Source organism: Catharus ustulatus, chromosome 8 (genome assembly GCF_009819885.2).
Source record: "Catharus ustulatus isolate bCatUst1 chromosome 8, bCatUst1.pri.v2, whole genome shotgun sequence".
NCBI lineage: Eukaryota > Metazoa > Chordata > Aves > Passeriformes > Turdidae > Catharus > Catharus ustulatus.
The window spans coordinates 13315067-13330490 of record NC_046228.1 but is presented as its reverse complement, the minus strand read 5'-3'; the positions used below and the strand labels follow the sequence as shown (position 1 = coordinate 13330490).

Here is a 15424-nt window from a genome sequence, read left to right as displayed (position 1 = left end):
GAAACTGTCTGAGACCACAAATCCTGGCCAGTGCCGTCAGCCCGAGCGCAGCCGGCAGGACAATGCGCTGGCTCGTGCCAGAGCTGCACACAAAGGACTCTGCTCAGATGGGAAACCTTCAGTGGCAGTTTAACATAAAATCTAACATAAACACAACTTTATTTAACATGCAGACAGTAAAATGCGTTTGGATTCCTAATGTACATATACCAGTTACTTGCAGCAAACTGCATTTGTACTCTGGTTTGGTTTTTTTCTTCTAAAGAAAGGATTGCTGCTACAATTCATAGGGAATGCATGAAATGGATGAAAAAAAATTGAATTATATCTTGAGAGCAAAGCAGCTAAAATACACCCTGGCATTTGGTAAATACTTCTTTCACAGAATAACATATTTTCAACTTTCTGAGCACTGTTAATATCTTGTCAGAAGGAGTCAGCTCAAAGAAGAGTTTCAGGGACAAAACAGAACACTGACATTTCAATTTACTATTTGATAGTAAGATATAAATTCTACTTTCTAAATGATTTAACTGGAAGAAAAGTGCACATTTTGCATTGCAAGGGTATCCTTTGTCTAAGTAAGATTAACAGCTTGCTGGGAAATTATTTTTTCTTATGCTGGTCAAACAGTTTCTATTTCCTGCTGAAAACATGTGATTTTCTCTCTTTCATTGCAACATTTTAACACCAGACAGCATAATAATAACAGTCAATATTATTACATCATTTTTATTGTCAAAATTCAGGCAGAGGTTCTTCATTAATTATCAAATAATCAAAAATAACTTACAGATATAAGAACGCATAAAACACTGAGGTAGGGATGCCATATTTTTTTCTGTGATGATAATTCCAAGTATCAACCATGCCAGGGGACCTCATCATTATTTAAGGGGAAAAATGCATCCCTAAATCTCTCTGCAAAGATATCTAATGAACTAAAAGAAATGCAATGATTAACCAATTTTACAGGAAAAGGAGAAACAACAAAAAAGCCTCTTTTCAGCAAGAGCCAAAACAGCAGGCTATTTAGAGACCACAAAATTCAGTTACCAGTAGTAGATTTGAAATGCACAAGTTTCTCATTTTTCGGGAGTAAATAACTCCTGAACTACAATACCTCCCAATCCCAACAGCAACCTTGACTTTGGAACACCAAAATCTCACAACTTGAAAGCCTACTTAACTGATCACCATATACATTTAATGTTCATAGAGATAATGCACCAAAATACTCATTTCTGGAGAGCCAGACCTTCCTTTGGTAGAAAAAGATGGCAAATAGCTGTGATTTTTAATAAGGAGCTTTTTCTATTTCTAGATTATAGCTTGACTTAAGTTTCTTTGAGAACACAGTGACCATCAGCACTCCATTCTGCAGCTCAATGTTTTCAGGTTTACCCCTTCTCCTCCCTGCAAATGTGTGGCTGTGGTTGTGTGTGTGTCTGTGTCCAGCAAGATCATGCAAGACAAAGACAGTGAGTTACGATTTCATTCAATCCTCACATGGACATTGCTGACTGCAACAAGTCACAGGGCCAGTACTGGGCAGCAGGAAAGAAAAATGCTCTTGGGCCAAGAGAAATCCCTAAAGATACTGTGGGCAACAAGTACTGGACTTTTTTTAGCGAAGTCCAATAGCACTTAAAGGCCTGGCAAAAGATGATTACCAGAAGAATGGACTGAACACCTGTGTTAAGGAATTCTGGTAATTTTTGCTGCAGTTAACTGCCTGCAAAACAGGCATCCCAGTAAAAATGCTGGATTAAGACAGTGGGGAGATGTTGTAACCTACAAGCTTGATCTCATTTAATTTCTCATTTTGCTTGCTGTGTCTCTGACAAAGTAGGTTGTCTCTACAGAGCATTTTAAAAAATATCTATACATTTGTCTTTTAATTTGAGAGACTGTGAAATCTGTCTAATATGCTGAGCCTGAGCGGAGTGTACAGCTGATGTACAAAGGACACAAAGGTGCAGCTCTTTCACACGGTGGCACCATGTTCTGGCCTTTCCTTGCCTTCTGAACACCCATCTCCCAGCAGCCTTCAGGTCACAAATTACTTCTAAACATTGGTTTGTGCTGTCAAAGAGGAATTGCAACATGTGCAAATACAAGTCATGGCTTATGTGCGCACAAATAGATGGCTTAGGTGGGACAAGACAATTCATTATGCCTGAACACAGGCTTCTTGGATAGGAATAATGAGTAAATTAAAGAATCCATTTACCAGCACTTTTAACAGCTCTGGAAGTGAAACTCTAGATTTATAAAGTGGTTCTGCTAAGAAAAGCATGTTACAGTGTTTATGCCCAAATTAGCAGACATGAGAACATCAGATTTTTTAGGTTCATAATTCAGCTGCATTCTTATAATGTCATCTTGAGACTTGGTTTTCACCCTTGCCTGCTCTGGTTTCCCACCAAAAGGAGTGAGAATAAGCCCAGAAACTAAAGCATAAGCCTTCAAACTACAGTTTAGAACAAAAGTTCCAGAATTTGAATTTAAAGATTCCTGAAAATCCACTGGCAGCTCAGTGAAAAAGGCCTATTACAAAAAAAAAGCATCAACAAAACAACTTCATCAAGCCTCTGTATTACTGAATAATCTACAGCTTCTTCCCTCTCTTTATACAATAATCAAGCCTCACCTGAAAAAGAAAAATCTGTTCCACTTGCCATCCACCCTGCTAGGGTAAATACCCATCCAAATGCACTGTATACAATTACATTTTTTATAAGCTTCACTTCCAAAAATGGCAAAGAAGAATAAGCACTGGTATATCAGGGAGGAAATTTGGCTTAACGGAGCAAACTACTAAGTTGGAATAGATGAATCTTTACCAACTCCCTTTTCACAAAGCCCTGTATGTGAGGGCTGAGGTGCCCCAGCTGGCTCTGGGCACCATGACTCATCTGCAGGAATGGCAGAGGTGTCCTCTGACAATGCTGAGCAAGAGCTCATAAGCTCTGCCAGGAAACCCAGGGGATTGAGTGCCTCAGGTTGGTACTAGCTCAGGGATCTACGTACTATGCTCCACTGCAGCCCATAATTACAAGACCATTTCTCCAAATGGCTACACTTAACACAAAGCACATTTGTATGCCCAATGAAGTAGAAGAGGACTAATATATGAAAGGACTTTAGTCTAAATAATAGCTTGCAACTGTAGGAAGGTGCAATATTTCAACACAGATAAATAAAGACTGGATAAATCTACTGCTTTGCATATAAAACAAACCAGCTGTAACCCATATGTGACAACCAAGGTTACTTCTGGTTTAGTTCAGTACAGGAGACCAAGGAGCCTCCTAAAGCACAGAAATAAACCAAAACCAAGCAACTTCCCTGATTGTAGTAATAGCAATAGTGTTTACTCACCAATATGAGTGGTCACAACTTTAACTTTTTTTTTTATTTTTTAAATGACATCCTCTAGTCATTGCAGAAAACTTTGTTCAGGTACCTTTCACAGGGCAGATGAACTCAGGTTTTGTGTTTCTCAATGTAAGAAGACATCTCAAATCAAAGAGAAACTGTCTCCTGGAATATTAAGAATAGCTTAGATGACCCCAGCAAGACATGTTCATGCTGAAGCTCTGAAAATTCTGGGAGCTTAGAGTACCACTGCAAATTTTAGTTTCTCCTTAGATAAAAGGAAAGGTCTTCTCTTCCATGTTCTAGTACCAACAGGTCATACTGGGCTTTCCCCCTCCTTCCTGGACTCGCTGGACTACAGGCTCTGACACAGACAAATGTCTTCCACTGCTTCTCTGCAACTGCAGCATTTCACCTCCAATTGCTTGCACCACCCGTTGTGGTTAAGTCACTGATCTAGACAGAGCCACCTTAACAGTAATTTTGGATAGGTCCTAGTGAAGGGGAGGAAAAAAGAGGACATAATGTTTAATTATAAGAAATGATTGAAATAGGCACAGACATACCCCGGGTGCCTCTGCACTGCAGCAAGCTCTAAACTTGTTATCGTTAATGGTTTAAATTTCACTGTGCTAATCATTTCAGGACACAAGCCTTTCTTGATAATCTAATGAATTATTCCAACATCCTTCAGCAAAAAAAATCCTCCATGACAGCACTAATTACAAGACGTTTTCCCAGTGCTTATGTAAAATATGACAGAGCAGCAGCTTAGGGAATTGCAGAAAACTGCTTCTAATTTCCACTGAGAAACTGACAAACACCTCTCTTTCATCTCTCCCAGCTCTCAAGTAAGATTTAACTTTCTCATTTAGTTAATTACCGAGTGAGGATCATCATTTTCCCGGATCGGAGCGGCACAGAGCCTTTATCGTGTTAACTTGTGAACTTGATCGATGGCTGCTGCTAAAACTTAATAACTTCACCCCCTGGCAAATTGTAAGATAAATATAATAGGAGAAACTCTGACAGTAAAAACCTGCCAGAAATGAGCGCTGTGTTTATGTTTCTTTGCAGGCAGCAAAAAAACAACCGACAGCTTATTACTGGGTGCGTGTTACTTATATTTAAAAGACTCCAGGCAGTTAACTTTCTGCGTACTGTTCAAACTTTACTCACAAGATAAAAGACAGTGGGGGAAAAAAAACCCAAGCAATGGAATGACAAAGAAAGGAACCACAGAAGTGTATGTCCAGGAGCCAAGGAAGGTGGGGAAAGACCAGAACTTCACAATGAAAGCAAAGCCAGGTTTGCCTTTATATCCTGAATATTCTTCAAGACTGACCACATAAAAAATGTCCACGACCATGAATCCAAACATGAAACTATTTTCACCAGCAGCAAAAGCTCAGGAATTCTGGATCAAGTTAGAAGCACGTGGGATTAAAAAGTACCAGCATGGCCACAGAATGATCTAGTTTGATGCCTGAAAAGGTGCTCTTAGCCAGAGAACCTCAGCCCAGCTGGCTTTCCCAAAGTTACCTGCGCGGCCATGGAATTGCTTGCTAGTGCCCAAGATGACATAGCACTCAATGCCACAACAATGTAACCACAGCAATGTAACAAAAATGGTGAAATGGACCTGAGGTGTGCCAGCCCTCCATGGTAAAGGCAGAGATAGTTATTTGAGAATCCAGTTCAAAGGGTGTTTTTTTGTACAGCCTAAAGGCTGTAACACCATAATTGAGAGGATACAGGTTCAATTTCTATAGCTGGCTTCTTCTTTTCTAGGCTTGCAATTACCAAACGCTGCAGAACTGATTCCCAGATTGCCAAGGCTAAGCAAGGAGGAAAGAAGTTCCTTTGCAGCTCCTCACTGGCAGCTTCCTATGAAAGAACTCCTTTGCTTTGAGAATTGGGGGGTGGCGAGGGGGTTGTCTCACCATAAAAAACACGATCTCATGAGCCATAGCACCTGAGAGACATGAGTAGGGCAGCCAGATCCTCATTTTTCTCCTCTGCAGGATGAACCTGCTTTTCCAGTGTTTGAGTTGACAGCAAGGCTACAATGCTAGGTCATTAAACAACTCACTCCATTTACTTTTATTTTAAAAGCTCAGTTTAGAATCTACTCATTTCTGCCTGCCTCCATCTCACATAACAGCCTCTGTGAGGTTAACCATGGGTTTAGCTCATATATGGACTTACTCGCTCAGTACTGAATTACTTTCCACGCTGCAAAGCTCACTGAAACATTCTGAAAAACGAACATAACCCAGAAGTAGACGATCATCAATCACATCTGAGAGTCAAAAAGAAAGCACCATGAAAGAAACCACAGCAATTCTACTGTTTATTTTCAAGAGAAAATTCAAAATACATATACTGAAATTAACAGCACCCAAGGAACTAGAAATTTTGCATCTCTGGAGCTTTAGACTGCTTGTCCACATCTGGTTTCCAGTCACACTGCAGAAAAGCTGTGTAAGAAAGGATACATCTAGATGAAAGATCACTGGAATTATGCTGGACACAGCAGCCCAACCTGCTGCACTTTCTGAAATCCTTGGAGGGCAATAGTTTTCAGAGGTACCATCTGGGTACCTATGATACGGTGTCAACCTAGAGGGCACCTGGCTCAGAATATTACCTCAGATACAGAAGAAAGGGAAAAGGCTGATTTTGTTCAAGGCCACTAAAAGCTGCAGGCACCTGAGAAGTAGCTGAGAAGTAACATGGTGAGATAGGACTGAGCCATGGACACTTGCACATGGGCTATACAAAGAGCAGCAGTAATACTTTGCTGGACAAGATGCTCCCCTCCCACACTGCTACACAGTAAACAGCAACAGGGAGAGGAGATTAAAAAACTATTATTTTAAGCTAATACTTAATGTTTCAGACAGGCTAATAAAGTTTAATTGTCTGGAATCTCATAGCTCTTATTGTAAACTTTCCTTCGATATAGGTCTCCCACCTAGATTTTAAGTGTTGACAAAATCCTCCAAAATAAAATTTCTCTGATGCCAGCAATGGATGTGAACTGGGAGTCCCTCTCCTCCTCCTCATCTCCAAGTTGTCTTTGCAAATAACAAGCACTGATGAGAAATCTGCTTGCATCAGCACAGCACTGGCATATGTTACTTTCCCAAACTATGATCCCTGACCAAATGCATATCTAGACATATGTGGGGGAGGGCAGGCACCATCACTCTTAAAGAGATAGATTTCAGAGCACAACTTTTACTAGTTGTAAAGTGATCATACACAAATTTCAAAGCAGACAGTCCAGTAACAACAAATCTCTTCCAGTGGAAACCAACAAAGGAAACGCTTTCTTCCTTGGCATGGCTACCAGAACCAAAGTTGAACTGCTGGGACCATTACGTGTTATTACTGTTAATGGAGGGAAGGAATATGCACATTATGACTTGGAGAACCAGTCTACTAAAGTCATCAGGTAATGGCCAGTAGCAGCAAAGCACTCATTTATGTCAAGGAGAGCAGAAGTAAAGAATGCTCTAAGCAGCAGTTTCATAATTTTCTGGAACAGTTGCTTCTGTTTTTAAAATACTCAAGCATGATCTACTGCCTGAGTGAAGTTACTCTTTATGGGTGTTACTCTTGATTTCCTTTTTGCTTCAAGTGCTCCCTTAACTGAGAGAAAAAGGCAACCAAGAACAGGTAGATGGACTCAAGTGATTCAAAACATGGCTGAATTAACAGTGAAGACTGATACCACTGTGAACAGCATGAAGAGAGAGAGAGAGAGAGAAAATGATCGTAAAAACCTGTTATCTGCTCTCAGTAACACTACTGAGATTTTCAAACCACTTGCTTCTGCCTATGTAAAGTTTTCAGCACCAAGAAACACAAGCCCTCCAAGATGGCTAACTCAGTAGTATTTTCCATGATTTTTTTCCTTTGAGGTGCATTTTGTTACCAATAACAAAGAGGGCACATGTGCACCAAACTACTTGACCAAGGCAATGTGAGAGATTCAGAATGGAAGTCAGGATATACAGGCTGAGTATCATATCATATTTCCCAGCTACAGGAGTAATACATATTTCCAGGTATACTGGAGAGATGTAACAAACAAAAACCCCACAGCATTCTGAAGAAGCACAAGACTCATGTATGTGCTCTGCTCTCATTGCAAATGTACTCCTTGGATCTGCCGGAGGAGTCGGCTACACGAGCACTCCCTAACCTATTTCAGTCAAAATAAGCTTGTTAGCAGAGACCTGCTATTTAAACTGTCCGTGCTAAAACACCTCATTGTAACTGAGAGCAGGTTTGCAGTTTTGCGGACAGACCCTGGAGGGCAGCAACCTGCAGCAGCCAGGTGAAGGCTGCATGGTATTCTTTTCCACCAGTACAGCCACGTCTAGAATAGGACATCTCAGCAACTCACACTGGCTGATACCAACACTACTGCTGTTACCAGCCATCACAGAGGCAGCTGTGAGAAGACAAATCTATTAAATATTCTTGTACAGTGCTAAGTTAAAGGTGGTCAGTGGTCTGCAGTCAAAATCTTGAGATTTTGCCTTGTAGCCTCCTGTAACCCCTACAAGGTCATCCAATAACCCTCACTCATGAATGAGCATCCTCTCAAGATGAGCTGCTCTACTCAACTTTCAGTCAAATGTTACCTTCCTGGCAAACCAGTGATTCCCATGGAGGAGCCCTGGGATTGCTAAGGAAGATGGATGTGGAGAAGACTGGAGAAGACTGGGGGTTATCCACAAGCCTCCCATAACCCAGCAACAGGCCGTAGAAAGCAAAGCTCTGGACATTAAAAGGAAGAGATTCAAAATATGAGTGGACAAAGTTCCAAGCAAAATGAATTGGTTGTGAAGTAATACTTCTCTGAACAGGCAGCTCAACTGCAGACCTCTAAAGGTCCATCCTACCTGGAAGTTTTCTTTGACTTTGTATCTGAAGATTGTGTTGGTCCATTCTTTCATTGGTACCTGGCAAGAGATTCATGACCTGAGGAACAGACTCCAAAAATATCTGCTAAGGACAATGAATTCTGTATCTTCAGAAATTGTATTAAGTTGGGTTAGACCAATTGCTGCTGATACATGAAAACAATGACAGAAGAAAGGCAGAAACCAGTACCCTCTGCTAGAGCAAGTGACCAGGTCTAACCATAACAGCACTTCAGGAAGGCATATGCAGCTCCACAGCTGAGCAGACTTTATCCTCTGTCAGCTGACACTCAAATTGCATAACTCAGAAGCCCAAGGCAGACTGTTCCTCTAGGGATTCCTACTTGGCTCAGTGTTCAGCTGCCAATAATCATTCAGAAGAATACCTCAAACAAAAGGAGGGAGGGAGCTTTCCATAATTCTTCTCCCTATAGTAGACTCAAAGTGGACGTGTTTGAATGTAGCATATAAATAATAAAAATCCCCCAGTAAATTGTGGCAAAACAGAACTGCTAGCCTCACTTGGTCCTTAAACATACTGTATTTTGCATATAACATTCCTTCACCCAAAGCCACGATTCTGTTATTCCTTTTAGTGAGTTTGCTAATAAGCAATGAAAACAGCATATATTCACCTGTATTTCCCTTTCTACAAACAAAACCCAACTTTTCTCTTCTTCTTTTATCCCATTTCTGAGAATTACTTTCCTGTCATATCAAGAATGTTATCACTATGGAGCATATGATGTCAGAAATCTCTCCCATCCTCACGCACTGATGCATCCCATTTGTAAATTTATCTAACAACCACTAACACTTTCTGTAACTTCTACTATAATAATTGGCTAAATATCTAAGAACCTATTACATGCTGAGTAAAGTAGCTTCTACTTCCAACAGTTCAAAATGCATTCTCTTTTAAATAGCATTAGGTCTTCTATAGTGAGAAATTTTCTCCTTTGTGAAAGCAAAAGACTATTAGATTTTAGCACTCACTATTTGCTAAACACCTCTGTGATACCTCTCACTTGTTTTCTGTATTTTCAGGTAGCTCACAATAGCCTGTATTAAATCTAATAACAGTACACTCACAAACATACTATTTGCATTTTCGCATCTAGGAAGAGCAATTTGGGCTCATGCCTGGAAAAACCATATGCAACCTCCTGCTACAAAATAAAATTAAAACATCAAAAAAAGTCAACGTTTCCTACCACAGCCCAAACTCTGAGATGCACCATTGTCAGCCTGTTCCTCGATTGAGGGGTTAGAGCTCCCTCTAGCACTCTCCAAACAGAAGAGCCATAGATGCTAAGCTGTGACTATCTGATCTCACTCAAAGCAGTCTTGGGTGTTGTCTGTAATTTTTACTTGATTAAGAACACTTCCACTAGTTCATCTGAAATTCAAGAGAAACAAGTGTCATTAGACATTTCCTCTATAACCGATTAAAAATACTCAGATTGCTATAATTTACTTATCTCTATTTTAAAATGTAATTTAGGACAAGCTGAAGGATTATCATGTCAGCTGTGTGTACAATGTGAAATGTAGCAAGAAACTAAATGAAAAAGTTGTTGAAAATTTCTAATTTTCATGGCATAAAAAAGTCTTTCTACCTCACTCCTCTTCTGGCTGACAAACATCCAATGCAGCTGACTGCAGCTGTGAATTACATGTTTCTACTTCACATTAAATATTGAGTAATGCCACTTAAGTAAAACTGAGAAGGTGCAACACTGCTGAGATCTGCACAATGCTGAAGACAGAGAAACATCTCACAACAGAAAGAGTGTCAGGTCTTTTCAATCATAGGTTATTACTTATTAATTCTTGATAAACTGGCATTGAAATTCTTGAAAGCTGGCATTACAAATGTAAAAACAAGAAAGGGAAATGGGAGCCAAGTCTTTCGAGTATTACTTCTAATTCTCCCACTTCCCTCCTGTGCTGCCATAGGCAAGTCACTCCATTTCACAAGTCTATCAGTTAAATAGATGTGTCCCAACACTTTTCACTCAAAGACAAAGCACTGCTTAATGCTGGGAATGAAGGCTCTGCACCAAAGGTGCTCATAAGGGCAATGTCACCAAGTAACATCACACCACACAAGTGCAAACTTCATCTCAAGTGTCAGCAAACAAATCTGTCATGTAAAAACTAAACAAAACAGACTTGTTAGCAAAGGCATGGTCTCACTTCACCAGTTAGAAAAAAAATGCAGCAGTACTAATTGTTTCCACAGCCTTCCAAAGCAGAACCAAAAAGTCAAGTGTCTTATTAAAAAATTTCACGTTGAGTTTTCTCAAACTGAGACACCCAGATACCTCTCCAAAATCAATATAGACATGGCAACAACTCACATCCTGAAGGTAAGTGCCCTAAGGTGGATATACTTAAAGTAAGTTTCTTTACTCATCACAGTAATTCTGACATGTAACCACCAGGGGACTTCAGAACATCACCTGGGTTTAAAAGTTTGTGATTTTAATATTTATGACAGAGATGAGCAAATACAGTAGGATGTGCTAGGCTATCCACAGCTACGTTTTTATGCCTCTGACAAGTCCAATAAGAAAGACTAGAAGTAACTAGACCCGAGTAGATGACAGAAGCACCTGACCAAAACTTCCCAACATCGCCCACCGATGTCCCTCAGTCCCATCTGACAGCTGTCCTTGCCATTTTGGGCCCGAACTCTGTACACAGTCCTGCTGCTGCACCCAAATCCTGACACACAGACCTTCCTTCTGCACTACAGATGGCATCCAAGCCGTTCTCTTATCCCCTTAAGAGGACTTGGAGAAAAGCACTGGCAACAACTTCTCACTCCCCACACCTCTTGCATGCAGGAGAGGATTACAGTGTGACATCTGACCTGTCCAGCAGCAGGGGAAGGACTTCTCAAGTGAAAGCAAGATCTCTGCAGTTGCAGATCTGTTGGTTGGGCTGGTGACGTTCAGCTGGATATCTCTTGGGCTGACACCACAATCCATCTGTTCTACCCCCACCTCCACAGAGCTGTAGCTTAGGTCTGAATGAGACAGGTAAAAGGTGCTGCTGACTACACTGCAGGAAGATGGCAGCAGCAGTTCCTCCCACATACACGACCAAGTACTGAAACTTTTGAGATCTCTGATCACTTCTGTATATTAGCAGCAGTATCTCTCCCTTCCTTTTAGGAAAACAACTTGCAGCTGTTTCTGTGTCTTTGTTACTTGGAGACTACATAACTTGATGTGGTTCTTGGTTCTGCCTTAGGAGATAAAGGCAGCCAACAGCTAGGGCAAAATGTAGCCCTCCTTATGCAAAGCACATGCTGGCTTCCTTTCTCAGTACAGTCTGAGACCTCGAATTGAAGATAGATGTTCTGTACATGTAAAACCCAGGAGAAGTAGGTACTTGCAGTGGAGCTTACTTGGCAGTAATGAATTCAATATTGACTCTGCTGTGAGCAGCAGGTTGGACCTCCAGAGGTCTTTTCCAAACTAAGTGACTATTTCTAACCTCACTATCAAAGTTCATACACACTTGACAGGTTTTGGAGAGTTACAATTGTCTGATGTTGATGTATTTAATTTATCATAAGCAAAATCTGGAACTCTTTTTAAAAGATGCTGAATAGAGAATTACTTTTTAATAAGATTTTCCCACTTTATGGCTCACAAGCCTTTGCTGTTCATTTTTTGCAGCCACTGAAGACCAGGTTCTTCAAGAGTACTGCAGATATACCTGCCCTCTGGCTTTACAAGTTCAGAGCAAGCAGTATTCATCTGTTCAGACATCCAAAACTGACTTTCAATTACATCCATCCAACTATTTAAAATTTTTCAAAAACTGTCATTTTTTTATGATATGTGTGTTCTCTAGGAATTTCAACTGGTACTCTCCAAATATTATTAAATTCCAAACATACCTTCACTTATGACCTGAACCAGTCTCAAAACTCAGGTTTTACAATTAATTAACTGCCTGTGAAGTCTAATCATCTGCAGTGTACTAAATCAAACCTGGAAATACTCCCATTACAACCCACCTCAGAAGTATTTGGGATTACAAATTATGATTCAGAATAGGGCTGACAGATCTAAATCAACATGGCAAAAGAACAACCTGATTCAGCTCTGTAGTTCACACAATTTTGTAAAATATGGTGACTTGAAAGAAAACAACAAATGCACATAATTTGCATTAATTAAGAACATTTTTATTACCTACAATCAAAGACCTATAAGGAAGGTTTACTTGTCAGAGAGGGAGCTTTCTTTGCTGAGAAATTACAAGTCTTAGTTAATTAACCATCTAATTTTTTGTAGTATAGTTGTTAAGTGGTTTTCACTTTTATTTTCTTCTAAATGAATGTTAGTCTAAACACAAAAGCAGTTGTTTAAAGTGAGAGAAGTGAGGTCAGAAAAAACAATGCTGAAATATATTAGTTGTGTTTTAACTAAATTCTCAGTTTGTTATCACTTACAAAGGTTTCATTGTGTGTTGAAAAACAACAGGAGTTTTTCAGACTTTAATGTTACGAGACGACAGTTGAATCTGAACATGTGCACACATATTTAGGATAGACCTGCTGTATTTCACAAATTCAGGGCACCATGAAGGCAAGTTTGCCTGTTGGGCACAGGACCCAAACAGCCTGGTTACATGAGCTGAGCAGGTAAGAACTATTTGCCTGTCAAGATTCATTATTACAGTAAAACAAGTAATTGCAGCCACGAAGAACACTATTTTCAGGACTGTGAGCACAACTACTTTGCTGCTCATTTTTAATTTTCCTCAACAGTAAGGCTCAGTAATGTATACAGTGACTACTGCTGTCTCCCTCCAAGCTGCAGCCTCAACTAAGCCATCGGTTACAAGCAACAAGGGACTGCCTGCCTTGCTGAAGTTATCTTAGGTATGAGTTCCACAGGCAGACTAATTCAAATCTATTTTTGTAAATTACAGATTGTGTTAAATATACATGAAGGAAAATATGGAACAGTTGCTTTTACTGCACAACATGAGTTATTTCCCATTACAAGTTCCCTCTGAGAAAACGATAAATTTTAGAATCTGCCAATTAGTGGCAGTGACTACTGGTGATTCTGTATTCCAGTCAAGCAGTAGTATTTGCTGAGTACTGCATAGGGTAGAACAATACTCCAGGAAAATCAAGATACCATGATACCTGATAGTAAGTTGGAGGATGCAGTGATTTGTCCAAGCTTTCTCTTCTCTTTAGAAGGATGCAGGCTGTGTCACTGCATCAGCCAGAAGGATTAAATCTTTACATGTATGTAAGACTGTCAATACCTGAAATACAGTGCAATAATTTGACAACTTTTGCCTAAGAGAGAATGATCAGAAAAGTAAACATGAATTCTTCCTAGAAAACAAAGTCCTCGACCACAAGTGCCCAAACATTTTTTCTCTTCCATTTCTTAAATCACACCACTCCCTAAGGACCATTCAATTTGTCCTAATAAAACAAAGTGGGTATGACAGCTCTCTAAAACTAAATGTGGATAAACATAAAAAATGGAACAGGAACTATTAAAACAAAAGGAAGAAACGAAGAACCAGTGGTACAATCTCTCCATGAATAAGCTAACTTGGAAACTCTAGCCAGGGATTTCCAGTCATTAGAACAACTGGGTTCTGGAAAAATCTTCTGATAGAAACAGTAGAAAAAAAGACTGCAGACCAAACCTCATCTGACTGCAAGATGAAACTTTGTAAGTTCACTAAAGGGACAAAGTAGTATCTACAAGACAAGAGGTTGGAATCAGTGACCTGCTAGGTCCCAAAAGGTGGAATCATGGAGGTTGGAAAATACCTCCAAGATGACCAAAGCTATCTGTTAACATTGTCAAGTCCACCACTAAACTGAGTGCCACACATAAAAGTCTTTTAAACACTTCTGGGTCTGTGACTCAGCTTTCCTGGGCAGTTTGTTCCAATGCTCCATAAATGTTTCAGTGGAAAAAAGTTTTCATAATAACCAACCTAAACCTTCCCTGCACAACTTGAGGCCATTTGCTCTCGATCTGGATCTTGATCTTGATGACTGGAAGAGCCGTCAATTTGCAGTCTGGCATGAGCCCAGTGAGCCTGAGCCTATCAGTGATTCATTAAATGTACAACCTACACTTTCCACCACATGCTGAACTGCTGAGTTGCACATGACACACAGGAACACTACTTATTGTGGTGAGGTTTTATCCATTGATCTTGCCTCCAGGAAACTCCCAGGTAATTTCAGATTGCCCTGAGGCCATATTCACTGTCACTGGTTTCACAGGATAACCCTGTGTCTGATGCATTTATAATAAATGTATTACATGGGAACAGAGAATATCTCTTTTCATACCTTCACTGCCTCCAGGTAAACTCTCACAGGATCTGGGACAAACTTAAGTTCTTCATTCATGTGATGTCTGGATGTCAGATGAAGACCCAGATCTGAGTAATGCAAGTGACCTCAGAGTCCCTGATATGGAGGCATTTTTGCTGGAGGAGTTGCCTTCAGGTCACTAACTGGCCGAGATCTGCTGGGCAGCGAGATGCTGTAACTATGAATTCCACTTTTCCCAGGGCCAATTGTCTATTGTTTCCACAATTAGAAGAAAAGTTATATGGTTGGTTTCAACACTGTTGCTGTCTTGTGCCTTTAAGTGACCAGTTATGTGGGTATAGACTGCAGAGGTTATCTGAAAACTCCTGGAATTGCAAAGAGCAAAAACTCAGACTGATGCCAGTTGGATCCCAGTATGACTTCAAATCAACTCTTACAACCATCAGGATCAAAACTTGTCCTGCCAGTTAATAGCAATTTACTTTGAGAGAAAGGAGATGGAGACAAGTGTCTGACCTCTACATAGATGATTTATGTTGAATTATTTGAGGTCCCACATAAGCTGAAAAGTTCTTTAGTGCAGTATCAGGAAACTCTGAAAAAAAATATGTCTACACTTGAGGCCAGAATTTGAAGCATGTTGATCTGGTTTTTCATATTAGAAGGGACTGCACCCTGTCAGTACTTGATCCAAAGAAGTTACTATGGTAATAAGTGCCCAGAAATAAAGATAATTACATATTTGGAAGTAAACTGA

The 15424-nt window shown here is 40.1% G+C and overlaps 1 protein-coding gene across 7 annotated transcripts in view; it reads right to left on the bottom strand.

Moving 5' to 3' along the window:
• BTRC (beta-transducin repeat containing E3 ubiquitin protein ligase) overlaps nt 1–15424 on the bottom strand; it is a 112438-nt gene that overhangs the window by 23149 nt on the left and 73865 nt on the right. The gene's annotated exons all lie outside the window — the stretch shown is intronic.